Genomic DNA, 14,348 nt, shown 5'->3' on the forward strand with positions numbered 1-14,348 from the left:
CCGAATCCACGGTGCGTGAGCGTTTGTATCTGGTAAAAGAGAAATTTCCGACCGCAAATGGGCCCTCGGAGCATTCTTCTGTATTGAAAACACGTCACGAGCACTGGCGCGACTCCGCTCGTCTACTGAAGCGTGACCTTCATTGTTACAGAAACAAGCAACAGACCACAATCACAGAATCTCTCCATGCTTCGAAGTCGAGATTCGAGATTCCATAAAAGCAAATGTATGTAAGTTGGGTCGATGCCCCGAATCAAAGCAGTGATGTCAAGGGCAATACTTGATTGGGAGGCGCGTGTGACGGACAGGCGGCCTAGTTCGTAAAGGGCTTTTCTCACGGGTTTTTTTTTCAGTTTGAGCGTTTTCGCTTGCAATGTAGCTTTGCAACACTTCTCAAGACCATTCGCAAATAGCTTGCAATGTGACGTCTTCCGTAAGAGGAGTACGGGTAGTAAACAATATAGCAGACAACATTGACGGTAACTGCTGTGGCTACCTCAGTCATATTACTCGCGCACGCACAGAGAGAGAGAGAGGCAAGCAGCAACCAATGTGGGTGATAGTGTGAGGACTTAGTTAATTATATATGTTACTCTCCCACAGCGATTTTAACACGAAACATTTCTCTTCAGACCTCTTCGGCATTTTCACATTGTAATTTGGAGGTGAAAGGGAGTCTACTGTGTTCCAGCGTTCCGATTGGCTACAGCCATGCAATGTACGTCATGAATGGCGAGAACAGAAGCACGTCCTCTCCATGCAAACCTTGCTTCGAGGACCCTTGGGAGTCTTGCGCAAAACTCGAGGGCCTCGTGCAAAACCCCGCAAAGTGCGATACACTGCAGCGCGATAACAGCTCTGAACGTTTGTATCCGCTACACCAGTCACACTGATGAACAACCCTCCGATGGCAGTATGCTTTTACCGCCTTCTCTCCTCTTCCAGCCATCTCTTCTATCAAACTACAGCGTTTGATTTCCAAAGTCGACAAAATTTTATTTAAAATCTTAGCAGGAACGCATTAAGGGAATGAGGGAATAACCAGAACACTAATGAGTAAAACGAAATACTGCCTTGAAATGTGGACGCGATATTTTCCAAACAGATCTCTACGAAGGAAACGCTTTTACGATTTGTAAGGGAAACCAAACAGCTGTTGCACAGAAACCAAGACTGGGAAAGGAGCACTCGTCTTAATAACTGGCTCGGCGGCAAGAAGACTTGCGTTTGTTACAAACCTTGTCGCTGAGTTCATCAGTAACGATTCTGTAATGTATTTGTGGTACACGCCAGACAAATCCATTATTCAGTGTTTGCCTCTTGATGCAGAAAGTAGCACGAGCCACACTGGGCGCCTATAGTTTGTCTTCCTAAGAACACCTCCCTCTGAACCCACTCTGTCGCAAATGGCGTTGACAGGATTGAAGAGAAAGTGGGAAAAGTAGAGGGTGGGCCAAAAGTCTGTATACAGTACTGACTGGGTCATGGGATCACAACTGCACATGCTATTCTGGCCCACCCAGCATTTTAAGATAAGCTTAAGGTTGCGCATTTTATGACTTATACTGTGAAGCATACACGATCTCTTCGTGGGTAATTGTCAATGGTGTTTTATTCTTCTCAAAGTAAATAATGAAGCATAATTCCTTATCTCTCTTAAACGTAAGGCATTCAGTTAAAGAGATGAACTGGAAAGACTCGGATTCTTGGACATTCTTAATTAAATATAGCTTTGAGCAAGTCTGGCTGCTCCGGGGACATGTCAGGACCAGCTGCTGAGAGCAAGACACAGAGACAGAGAGAGAGAGAAAGAAAAACAAAACTGCGTGGGGCAACAGTTAGAAAATAAGATGCGTAACGTTCATTGAATGTTTAATTTTTTCAGATGAAAAACCGCAATGAGTGCATGTAAAGAAATGTATTAAAATCGCGTAACCGTTTGTATTCTTATATTAATGTGTTTAGTGCTATTTCCATTTTCTCATAAACCTCTTTTCTTCACCTTCTCGCTTATTCACACACAGACATGCAGACACTAGCGTTTCTGTTTTTTTCTTTTTTATTATCAGTTTCTTGTTCACCCGTCTTTTCTTTCACACGTACGCACGCATGCGTATCTTGGGAAAAAAAATACAAGAAGCCTCGTCGTCGAGCATAAACGACTGGAATGGAACATCACGACTACATGCCACGAAAAGAAGACACACAAAAGGTCTTCTACCTGTCGTACATCGAGTGAAAAACAACAATTTGCATGCATTGACCTACAAAATGTGTTAAAAAAAGTAAATGATTAGACAGTAGGAAGAGAATTATGATGACAAGGACCGCGAGTAAATGAAAACACGTATTAGAAGACCCTGAGGATCACGACCACGCCCTCGTCAGATTGTCTTACAAAATCCACCTTAATGTGCCTCTCGTGTAAAACCACAATTAAAATATCTTCTATAATCAGAATATTTTCTCTATGGATGCCTGCAGAGGGAAACAGGAGAAAGTGACTGAGAAAATGTCGAGAACATGGCAATGTCGCAGCAGGCAGAAGGAGGGAGGGATCGGGAGAAGATAAGAAAGTAAAAAAGCAAGCAAAGTAAACAAGCAGTGAAGGACCAGCAGGCACGTAAATAGGTTTTAAAGGCCATCCCACACCCTATTTTAATTATGTATTTTTTTTGTTTTTTCAAAAGCGGGCGTACATGCGTGACATTATATTTTCCAGAGCTGCCAAAAATCGCAAGAATTTACCAGGCAAAACACGTGCAAAATATTGAACTCAGATAATGTCATAAGGCAACAAGACTTTGTCAGTGTTGTTTCATTCAAACCACTAGTTTGGGTTTGAGCGCAGAAAAACCAACCCGTCTACATTTTTTGGTGATGTTTGCATACCTTTTTTCCGTTTTGTTCATTTTCGTTTAGTTCATGTATTTTCTTCGTCCCATGCCAAGAACGCCACTGCCCCGAAAACTGCTCCCGAAAATCATTACTTGCTGACCCCATGATGGTACTGATCCCATGGACTGCTCAGGTTTTTATTTACCTTCACCTGACTGTCCGTCACTCCCATGAGTAATCATATTTATCACGTCGTCTGAAAAGCCATCAAAGGAAGGAAGGATGGAAAGAAGCGCGACAAGCTCTCGTAATACGAACACATAAACACACATCTCAAACACCATACGATCGCATACATGTCTCAAACACAGTATGAACACAAGCAAACAGCAAACAAAGCACGGCAAATAAACAACAAATGCCAGGGACACACGGGACAACCAAATAAACACGCCTCAAACGCAGCACAACAAAACGAAGAAAAAAAAAAACACCTTCAAAGCAAACCATTTAGACACATCACGACTGCTGCTGTAGCTTCCATGAGCTACACTTCAAAATTCGTATTCAATAATTCAACATGACCTGCGAGAATGTAAAAGCAGTCAGGACAGCTGCTGTCACAAACAGAAGCCATGGCTGAGGATGCAGCTCACCAGCCCGTCCCCAGAATTAAAAACAAAGTCGTGACGGAAACAAGAAATCCTTGATGAACAGTCTTGAAGGGAATGCGATCAATTAAGTACCAACATTTTGAAAAGCCAAAAATTAAAAAAAAACAAGTTGCTGCCGCAAATATTAGGTAGTGAATGGTTCGATGAGATAAGCAGCCTTTCACAGAAGACAGTAATTGGAGACGGCTGGAAGCCATCAGCGGCGAGGAAAAAGAGATTTTGTGCGTCGAAACGAACGATACGTGCAAACCACGCGCAAACCTTTAAACAAGCAACAGTAAAAAGCGCATCTTCACTTTGCCGGGTTTGATGCCAAACGTCTGGTCGATGTCAGAGTGCACCAAGTGCCTGCAGTCATAATTTGGAAGCCAGCGAATCTCGAGGAGCTACCGAAGCCCGCAAGAGGTCGCGATGGCCCGGAGACGGTGACAGCATCAACATGGCGAGTAAACACATAAAACAACACAGAAACACAAGGTGTTAGTCTCTGATATGCGCTGTGTGATGAGGACAAAGTTGTTTTTGAAATTCACACAACAACAAAAACCACGCTGACCACAAAAAGGTAGGGTGTGCGCTATAATGAAGACCATGATCTACGGAAAGTATATGTATTATAATAAGGACCTTGTATATATCATACATTACAATGTTATAATGAAAATAATGAGGACCAGGCTCTAAAACAAAGGTATGATGTGTTATAATGAGGCACACATGTACAGCACGCATTATAAAGGGGACCGCGTTCTTAAGAAGGTATGGCGTGAATTAGAATAATTAGGAGAGAATCAGGAAAAGTGTCAGCACTGCGTGTATGTTTATACTGAGGATAATGACGGCCACGTTTTAGAGATTATGACTTATATGAGGATAATGAAGACCAAGCTCTAAAGAAAATATAGCGAGATTTATAATGAAGATAATGAGCACCACACTCTAGAGAAGATATGGTGTGGATTATAATGACGACAGCATTCTGAAGAAGGCATGGAGTATATTATAATGAGGATAACTAGGACCACAGAAAGTATGACATGTGTTACAATCAGGATAATTAGAAACTAATGTATAGCATGCTTTATGATGGGGACCACGTTCTCAAAAAAAAAAATAAAAAAATAAAAATAAATAAATAAAAAATAAAGAGGATCTTGAGTACAGCATGCGCTAAAACCAGAATTATACCAAAATGAAGAATACGCTGTACAGAAAGATGGCGTGTATTATAAGGAGAATAATAAGGACCGTGTGTATAGCATGAATTAAAAGCATTATAAAAAAGATAATGGATATTACAATCCAAATAATGTATGGCGTGTATTAGCCATTACTCACTGTACTGGTGACAGGCGCTAACCGTTGCGCCACTGGACCACCCACATTAGAATGAAAACTCTTATCTAAAGAAAGCATGATGTGTCTTATAATGAGACCCATCCTCTACAAAAAGTGCCGACAATAATGTACATGTATAACGTGGATTATAATCTTAAAGTATAATGTGCTTTATAATGAGGACAGCGCTCCAAATAAAGTTCGGTTTTATGAGGATGGCACTCTGAGTATGGTGCGCTTTATAATGAGGACAGTACTCTCAATAAAGTTCGGTTTTATGAGGATGGCACTCTAAGTATGGCGTGCTTTACAGTGAGGACCACGCTCTTAAGACGGTTAAGGCAAGACCTCAGGACGATGTAAGTCAGTGACAAGTGGAAGGAAACTGGTTGACATCGGCTGCCGCTCCCCACGTAATGCATTACGGGAAAAACAGGAAGGGTCTTGGAGAAGAAAGCCTATGTGATGGCGGCTTTATATATATATAATGATAGGTACTGAAAAGGTTGCAGACTGGCCTAAGGAACTGTCGGGGATCAACACAAAGTCCAAGTTACCAAAGCAGCAGCGGTCCACCAGGCAAAGACGAGATGGACTGTCTCCTTGGAAACGTCTAAGCAAGATATAACCCAGCAATTTATTTATTGTAGAAATCTTAACGGCCGTATCACCATCCTAGTCAAAATCCTACTGCTGCATCCGAGTGTTATTCACCCAAAACGTTTCACATTCCGACACAAAAATGATTAATTCTGACACATATGCGCTATAACTCATAAAGTATTTATCAAGTCTTTCTGACCTTCTATCGTATTTCACTTATGTCAAGGCACTTAGATAATCAGAGATCGATTCTACCAACAGCAATTATTTATACTGAAAACATTCCTGACACATCACTCATTCATTCAAAATATTTGCTAGCTAAGGCTACACAAATACAAAATCAATGTGAAGTCTGCCTTTCCCTTTATCTGCTTTTGTCCTTCATTTGATAATCATTTACCGGTGCTGTGAAAACGTGCAAAGAGGAGGCTTCCTGTCACTGTCCCAGCGAGTTTCGAACCAACGACTTTGAGTGCATCATCAACGCGAGTGCAGCGCCCACTCCACTCCACTTTTATCGCTAAGACTTAAGATTCACAAGAGATTTAAGGGAAAACCCCATTATCAAAATATAATCGCGAAAATGGGAGACAAAAAAACGGGATAGAGAAGAGTGGGAGAGAGGAAGCGCGAGAAAGAGGAAAAGGTGAGAGAGTACCAGGCAAACTATCCCTGCCTCCCCATCACGATCAATTACAGCAGAGAGTTATTTCATTCCGCACTTGTAGGCCAATGCGCTGTTTAATATCAGTTAGCGTGTTGGTGGTGAGCACAGCGTCTGAACAGCTTCCCATTCATTTAACCGTGCAACGCTCATTTTCAATGACAAGTTTACACACTGCAGGTGCTTCCCACTTTAAACAACAGACGAGAACTGACTGAGATTTCAGGATAACAAACTATGCGCTCAGTCTACACAATGTTTGGCATGATCAGAACAGCATCACCGTTGCAAAACATTGTTGTCCGACAAACTAGTCGCTCAGCTAACACAATTAGAGGAGTAATTAAAACAGCATTCCATTACACTTCCCGCGTCAATTATTTATTTACTGTTGAAGAGCTCACATATTATTTTCACATATTATCACTTTCAGCGTTTAGTCGTCTGTGTTCCTTACACTCAAAGCCAGTTCTGTTTACTTCAGAATACTGTAACTTGCAAAACAACAGTGTCACAGAATGAGCAAGGAATTTTCTTTTTACCTGTCTAGTTAAATACCCGTAAAAGCTTTTGTCAACATAATTATTTTGATAAATGAAGCACTGTTAGGCACCGATTATAATGATTTGCTGACTCATCCGACAATGCCATTTTCAAACATAACTCTTGAAAGTTTTAGGGAGAACATAAATATTAGAACAGTTCACTAGACATGCTCGCCCTTTCTACAAGGAATCCTATGTATACCATGATATCATTTATCCAAAATCCGTATCATTAAAAAATGAAAATAAAACAGATTGTGAATGAAAAAGAAGTATTTTCTCATATTTTAATGAATCTAGTTTCCATGTATTTTTGAAAGTTTTCCCATAAAATACGGAGAAATCCTATGAGTGAACAGTTAAGCCTTTCTCGGTGTCTGCATGTTTTGAGGACTTCAAATGCCGATGAACCGGTGTGGGAAATGTTGATGTCACATCAGCACCATGCGCAAAATGCGTAGCTGCCACCCCGGAGTGACCAAGAGGCGCGTCATAGTTACTTTATTTCCGTTTAAAGCGCTGCGATGTCGCTCTGATGCCTCGTAGGTTTTCAAGATACCTGAGACTCCGATTAACGAAATTTCTAAACTGGCAACGATTTGCCGCCCTGTGGTTCAGTTCTCCCAGTGGACGTCCAGTCCACTCCAGCACATTTGTCAGCCACAGCTTCTATTGTTTGCCCACCCGTCTTTTGCCCTTAACGCTACCCTGCAAAGCTAACTTAGGAATGCCGCCATGTCGGGTGACATGGTCGAACCAGTGGATCGCTTCACAATCGTAAGCAGTGGAACCTGGTCACCCACCAGACTACGAACCAGGTTTCGCACGAATTCGTTCGTCTTTTCCTCTCTATAGGAGATACGATGCAATCTCCTATAGCACCTCATCTCGAACGCTGCCATCTTTCGCTCCTGGTCCGTCAGCAGCGTCCAGGTCTCGGAGCCGTACAGCACTGGGACAACGAGAGATTTGTACAGTCGGAACTTCGTAGCAAACGAGATCTTTTTGCTATTCCATATTCGACTCAGTCTCGTCATCGCCGCTGCCGCGGCCTCTAACCTGGCACGAACATCATCAGCGCTACTCTCATCGTTCGTGAGGGGTGAACCCAGGTACTTGAAGGTCTGAACCTGCTCCAGAGTTTTCCCGTTCAGTTTAGTGTCAGCCTCTGCTGGACTGATGGCATTCACCAGGACCTAGCTCTTCTCCGTGCTTTTCTCCATCCCGTACTGGCGTGCGCAAACGTCTAGCCTGTTGGTTAGGTCCTGTAACTCGCTGTTGCTTCCTGCTATTAGAGCTATATCATCAGCAAAGCGGAGGTTACTAATCGGTCTCCCTCCGATCGAAACGGAGGGTTCGTGGCCTTCCAACGCGTTGCGCATTACCTTCTCCAGATAGATGTTGAACAGCACCGGAGAGAGAGGTCAGCCCTGGCGGACACACACGGTCATGGGAAAGAGCTTCCCCACTTTATTTTGCAACTGAACGGAACTCGTAGATCCGTCATAGAGGCATATGACAGTCCGGATCAGACCTTCATCCACATGGAACGACCGAAGGATGTCCCACAGTCCCTCACGCCAGACCCGGTCGGAAGCCTAAAGTTACGGTATATTGAATTACCGTGCTGCATGTGTTTCTCCACCATAGCCCTCAAGCTGAAGATGTGTTCGATCGTACACCTGCCGGCCCGAAATCCGGCTTGTTCTTCAGCTAGTATCGATTCTGCGGATGCGGTGAGCCTACGTTGGAGAACATGCAGCATAACCTTGCTGGCGTGACAAATGAGGCTGATCGTCCGGTAGTTCTCGCGCTTGGAACTGTTTCCAGACTTTGACAACGGTACCACGAGGGACCGTAACCACTCCTTTGGCCACTGCTTGGTCCGCCAGATTTCGCGACATATTTTGGTAAGTACGTCGGTCAACTCCTCACCCCCTCCCTTGATCAGTTCCGCTGGGACATTATCGATACTAGCAGCTTTTCCGGGCTGCATGTCCCTTATGGCTTCTTCAACCTCCGCCCTCAGGACCTGCAGGTCCGGAGTATCCACTGCGGATGGCCGCGCCCATTCGAGGATGGTGATATCCTTCTCGATAGGGGCGTTATAAAGCTAGCCACAATATTCTGTAAATCGACTGAGGACCACCATTTGACTACACAACAGGCGGCCCTGTTTGTCCTCAATTTTTATCGGCCCCTTCGGCGGACCGTCTCGGGAGAGTGTTCTCAGTAGACGGAACGCCTTCCGATAGTCGCCCCACTTGACCCCATCATCGATTTCCTCACACCTTGCGTCGATCCAAGCTTCTCTGGCGGCTTTGATATTTTTACGCACTTTCCGATGCACTTTCCTGTATGCCGCGTCCGCCTCAGGACTCCATCGCCTTTGAGATCTCAAAGTTTTCCTGAGCTCACAAAGTTTTAGAACTTTCTTTGTGATCCAGGGCAGCTTTGTTGGCGCTTTCCTCACCAGCACTTTGTCTGCGGAGGACTGGAGAACCTGTTTGACGTTATCCGAGAGGATGTTTACGTCAAATTCGCCATCTAGTAGGTTCAGGGCCGAGAACCGCCCGCCTACTTCGACGCGAAAGGCAGCCGCAACTCCAGGATCTTGGAGTTTTTCCGTGCACCAGCGAAGGCGTGTGCAGTTCTCTCGACGCCTCGATGAGACCTTCAAGCGCAGGGAAGCCATCACGAGCTTATGGTCTGACCCGATGTCCTCACCGGGGTACGCTCGTGTCCCTGCCTGCAAGATGCTTGAGCGAAAGCGTCGAGGGACCAGCACATAATCAATCTGGTTTTTCACCGCGCAGTCGGGTGAGCACCAGGTGGCCAGCCGAGAAGACTTGTGTGGAAACAAGGTGCTAGATAGAGTCATGATGTGGGAACCGGCGAATTCCAGCAGGCGCCTTCCGCGGTCGTTGGTCGTTCCTAGACCGAACGGACCCACGGTGCCAGCCCATTCGCGGGATGCGTTTGAGCCGACTTTGGCTTTCCAGTCACCTACGATTGCGAGAAAGTCTTTTTTTAGGATCCCCCGCATCGCTTCGTCCAGCTGTTCATAGAACGCCTCCACCTCGTTGTCAGCTAGGTCGGAGTGAGGCGCAAGAACTTGTATTACTGACAGATTCTGTGGTTTGGCCGCCATACGGATGGTTACGAGTCTGCTCGAGATGGGCTCCCATCTTAGTACCGCCTCGGCTGCTCTTGAGTGGACGAGGAAGCCAGCGCCTAGTTCTCTTCTCTCGCCACCGCTGTAGAACAGCTTGTGGCCGAAGGGAGTAATCAGTTGTGGGTTAGGGTTAATCGCGAAAATGGGAGACAAAAAACGGGATAGAGAAGAGGGGACAGAGGAAGCGCGAGAAAGGGGAAAAGGTGAGAGAGTACTAGGCAAACTATCCCTCCTCCCCATCACGATCAATTACAGCAGAGAGTTATTTCATTCCGCACTTGTAGGCCAATGCGCTGTTTAATATCAGTTAGCGTGTTGGTGGTGAGCACAGCGCCTGAACAGCTTCCCATTCATTTAACTCTGGAACGCTCATTTTCAATGACAAGTTTACACACTGCAGGTGCTTCCCACTTTAAACAACAGACGAGAACTGACTGAGATTTCAGGATAACAAACTATCCGCTCAGTCTACACAGTGTTTGGCATGATCAGAACAGCATCACCGTTGCAAAACATTGTTGTCCGACAAACTATGCGCTCAGCTAACACAATTAGAGGAGTAATTAAAATAACATTCCATTACATTTCCTGCGTCAATTATTTATTTACTGTTGAAGAGCTCACATATTATTTTCACATATCATCATTTTCAGCGTTTAGTCGTCTGTGTTCCTTACACTCAAAGCCAGTTCTGTTAACTTCAGAATACTGTAACTTACAAAACAACAGTGTCGCAGGCTGAGCACGGAATTTTCTTTTTACCTGTCTAGTTAAATACCCGTAAAAGCTTTTGTCAACATAATTATTTTGATAAATGAAGCACTGTTAGGCACTGATTATAATGATTTGCTGACACATCTGACAATGCCCTTTTCAAACTTAACTCTTGAAAGTTTTAGGGAGAACATAAATATTAGAACAGCTCACTAGACAAGCTCGCCCCTTCTAGAAGGAATCCTATGTATCCCATGATATCATTTATCCAAAATACGTATCTTTAAAAAAATGAAAGTAAAACAGATTATGAATGAAAAAGAATTATTTTGTCATATTTTAATGAATCTGTTTTCCCCCTATTATTGAAGGTTTCCCCATAAAATACGGAGAAATCCTATGTGTGAACAGTTACGCCTTTCTCGGTGACTGCATGTTTTGGGGACTTCAAATGCCGATGAACCGGCGTGGGAAATGTTGATGTCACATCAGCACCATGCGCAAAATGCGTAGCTGCCACCCCGGAGTGACCAAGAGGCGCGTCGTAGTTACTGTATTTCCGTTTAGAGCGCTGCGATGCCGCTCTGACGCCTCGTAGGTTTTTAAGATGCCTGAGACTCCGATTAACGAAATTTCTAAACTGGCAACGATTTGCCGCCCTGTGGTTCAGTTCTCCCAGTGGACGTCCAGTCCACTCCAGCACATTTGTCAGCCACAGCTTCTGTTGTCTGCCCACCCGTCTTTTGCCCTTAACGCTACCCTGCAAACTTAGGAATGCCGCCTTGTCGGGTGACATGGTCGAACCAGTGGATCGCTTCACAATCATAAGTCACCCACCAGACTACGAACCAGGTTTCGCACGAATTCGTTCGTCTTTTCCTCTCTATAGGAGACACGAAGCAATCTCCTATAGCACTTCATCTCGAACGCTGCCATCTTTCGCTCCTGGTCCGTCAGCAGCGTCCAGGTCTCGGAGCCGTACAGCACTGGGACGACGAGAGATTTGTAGAGTCGGAACTTCGTAGCAAACGAGATCTTTTTGCTATTCCATATTCGACTCAGTCTCGTCATCGCCGCTGCCGCGGCCTCTAACCTGGCACGAACATCATCCGCGCTACTCCCATCGTTCGTGAGGGGTGAACCCAGGTACCTGAAGGTCTCAACCTGCTCCAGAGTTTTCCCGTTCAGTTTAATGTCAGCCTCTGCTGGACTGATGGCATTCACCAGGACCTAGCTCTTCTCCGTGCTTATCTCCATCCCGTACTGGCGTACGCAAACGTCTAGCCTGTTGGTTAGGTCCTGTAACTCGCTGTTGCTTTCTGTTATTAGAGCTATATCATCAGCAAAGCGGAGGTTACTAATCGGTCACCCTCCGATCGAAACGGAGGGTTCGTGGCCTTCCAACGCGTTGCGCATTACCTTCTCCAGATAGATGTTGAACAGCACCGGAGAGAGAGGTCAGCCCTGGCGGACACACACGGTCATGGGAAAGAGCTTCCCCACTTTATTTTGCAACTGAACGGAACTCGTAGATCCGTCATAGAGGCATATGACAGTCCGGATCAGACCTTCATCCACATGGAACGACCGAAGGATGTCCCACAGTCCCTCACGCCAGACCCGGTCGGAAGCCTAAAGTTACGGTATATTGAATTACCGTGCTGCATGTGTTTCTCTACCATAGCCCTCAAGCTGAAGATGTGTTCGATCGTACACCTGCCGGCCCGAAATCCGGCTTGTTCTTCAGCTAGTATCGATTCTGCGGATGCAGTGAGCCTTCGTTGGAGAACATGCAGCATAACCTTGCTGGCGTGACAATTGAGGCTGATCGTCCGGTAGTTCTCACGCTTGGAACTGTTTCCAGACTTGGGCAACGGTACCACGGTACCACTCCTTCGGCCACTGCTTGGTTCGCCAGATTTCGCGACATATTTTGGTAAGTACGTCGGTCAACTCCTCACCCCCTCCCTTGATCAGTTCCGCTGGGACATTATCGATACTAGCAGCTTTCCCGGGCTGCATGTTCCTTATGGCTTCTTCAACTCCGCCCTCAGGACCTGCAGGTCGAAGTATCCACTGCGGACAGCCGCGCCCCTTCGAGGATGGTGATATCCTTCTCGATAGGGGCGTTATAAAGCTAGCCACAATATTCTGTAAATCGATTGAGGACCACCATTTGACTACACAGCAGGCGGCCCTGTTTGTCCTCAATTTTCATTGCCCCCTTCGGCGGACCGTCTCGGGAGAGTGTTCTCAGTAGACCGAACGCCTTCCGATAGTCGCCCCACTTGACCCCATCATCGATTTCCTCACACCTTGCGTCGGTACAAGCTTCTCTGGCGGCTTTGATATTTTTACGCACTTTCCGATGCACTTTCCTGTATGCCGCGTCCGCCTCAGGACTCCATCGCCTTTGAGATCTCAAAGTTTTCCTGAGCTCACAAAGTTTTAGAACTTTCTTTGTGATCCAGGGCAGCTTTGTTGGCGCTTTCCTCACCAGCACTTTGTCTGCGGAGGACTGGAGAACCTGTTTGACGTTATCCGAGAGGATGTTTACGTCAAATTCGCCATCTAGTAGGTTCAGGGCCGAGAACCGCCCGCCTACTTCGACGCGAAAGGCAGCCGCAACTCCAGGATCTTGGAGTTCTTCCGTGCACCAGCGAAGGCGTGTGCAGTTCTCTCGACGCCTCGATGAGACCTTCAAGCGCAGCGAAGCCATCACGAGCTTATGGTCTGACCCATGTCCGCACCGGGGTACGCTCGTGTCCCTGCCTGCAAGACGCTTGAACGAAAGCGTGGAGGGACCAGCACATAATCAATCTGGATTTTCACCGCGCCGTCGGGTGAGCACCAGGTGGCCAGCCGAAAAGACTTGTGTGGAAACAAGGTGCTAGATAGAGTCATGCAGTGGGAACCGGCGAATTCCAGCAGGCGCCTTCCGCGGTCGTTGGTCGTTCCTAGACCGAACCGACCCACGGTGCCAGCCCATTCGCGGAATGCGTCTGAGCCGACTTTGGCGGTCCAGTCACCTACGATTGCGAGAAAGTCTTTCTTTATGGTCCCCCCTGCATCGCTTCTTTCAGCTGTTCATAGAACGCCTCCACCTCGTTGTCACCTAGGTCGGAGTGAGGCGCATGAACTTGTATTACTGACAGATTTTGTGACTTGGCCGCTATACGGATGATTACGAGTCTGCTCGAGATGGGTTGCCAACTTAGTACCGCCTCGGCTGCTCTTGAGTGGACGAGGAAGCCAGCGCCTAGTTGCCTTCTCTCGCTACCGCTGTAGAACAGCTTGTGGCCGAAGGCAGTATCCTTCTCGCCTGAACCCGTCCACCGCATCTCGGCCAGCCCTATCACATCCCAGTATCCCATCCTATATCATATCCCATCCCAAGTCATACCTCTCCAGCTCCCGACAGAGCTCGTGCACTTGGCCACACTTATGGAGCGTACGAACGTTCCATGTACCAATAACTATTCTCTTCGACAAATTAAGTGCACGTACCTTTCGACTGGGTGTGTTAACACTCAAATTCCTTTTTTGCTGGAAGGCGATGGAATCGCCGAGTGGTCCCTTCTTTTTGGTACACAGATTCCTTTTCGCTTTCATCTGGTCGCTGCCACCATCCCCCCTCCCCCAACTCCTAAATTTTTAGGTTTTAGGGTGTTTTTTTTTTTTGGTGCTTGCTGATTCAGTGTATTTTCAATCAGTTGTGTGAGATTTCAGAAAGGTCTTTTTGTGTTTTTAGTGCCAGAGGGAACGTCGGTACTTCAAAATCTTGCCAAGTCTCT

The 14,348-nt window shown here is 46.1% G+C and overlaps 1 protein-coding gene across 2 annotated transcripts in view; it reads right to left on the reverse strand.

Annotated features, from left to right (window-relative positions):
- The window catches only part of LOC112556738 (centrosomal protein of 78 kDa-like), an 87,455-nt gene that overhangs the window by 58,554 nt on the left and 14,553 nt on the right, over positions 1–14,348 (reverse strand). The gene's annotated exons all lie outside the window — the stretch shown is intronic.

Source organism: Pomacea canaliculata, linkage group LG2 (genome assembly GCF_003073045.1).
Source record: "Pomacea canaliculata isolate SZHN2017 linkage group LG2, ASM307304v1, whole genome shotgun sequence".
In the NCBI taxonomy this organism is placed as follows: Eukaryota; Metazoa; Mollusca; class Gastropoda; order Architaenioglossa; family Ampullariidae; genus Pomacea; species Pomacea canaliculata.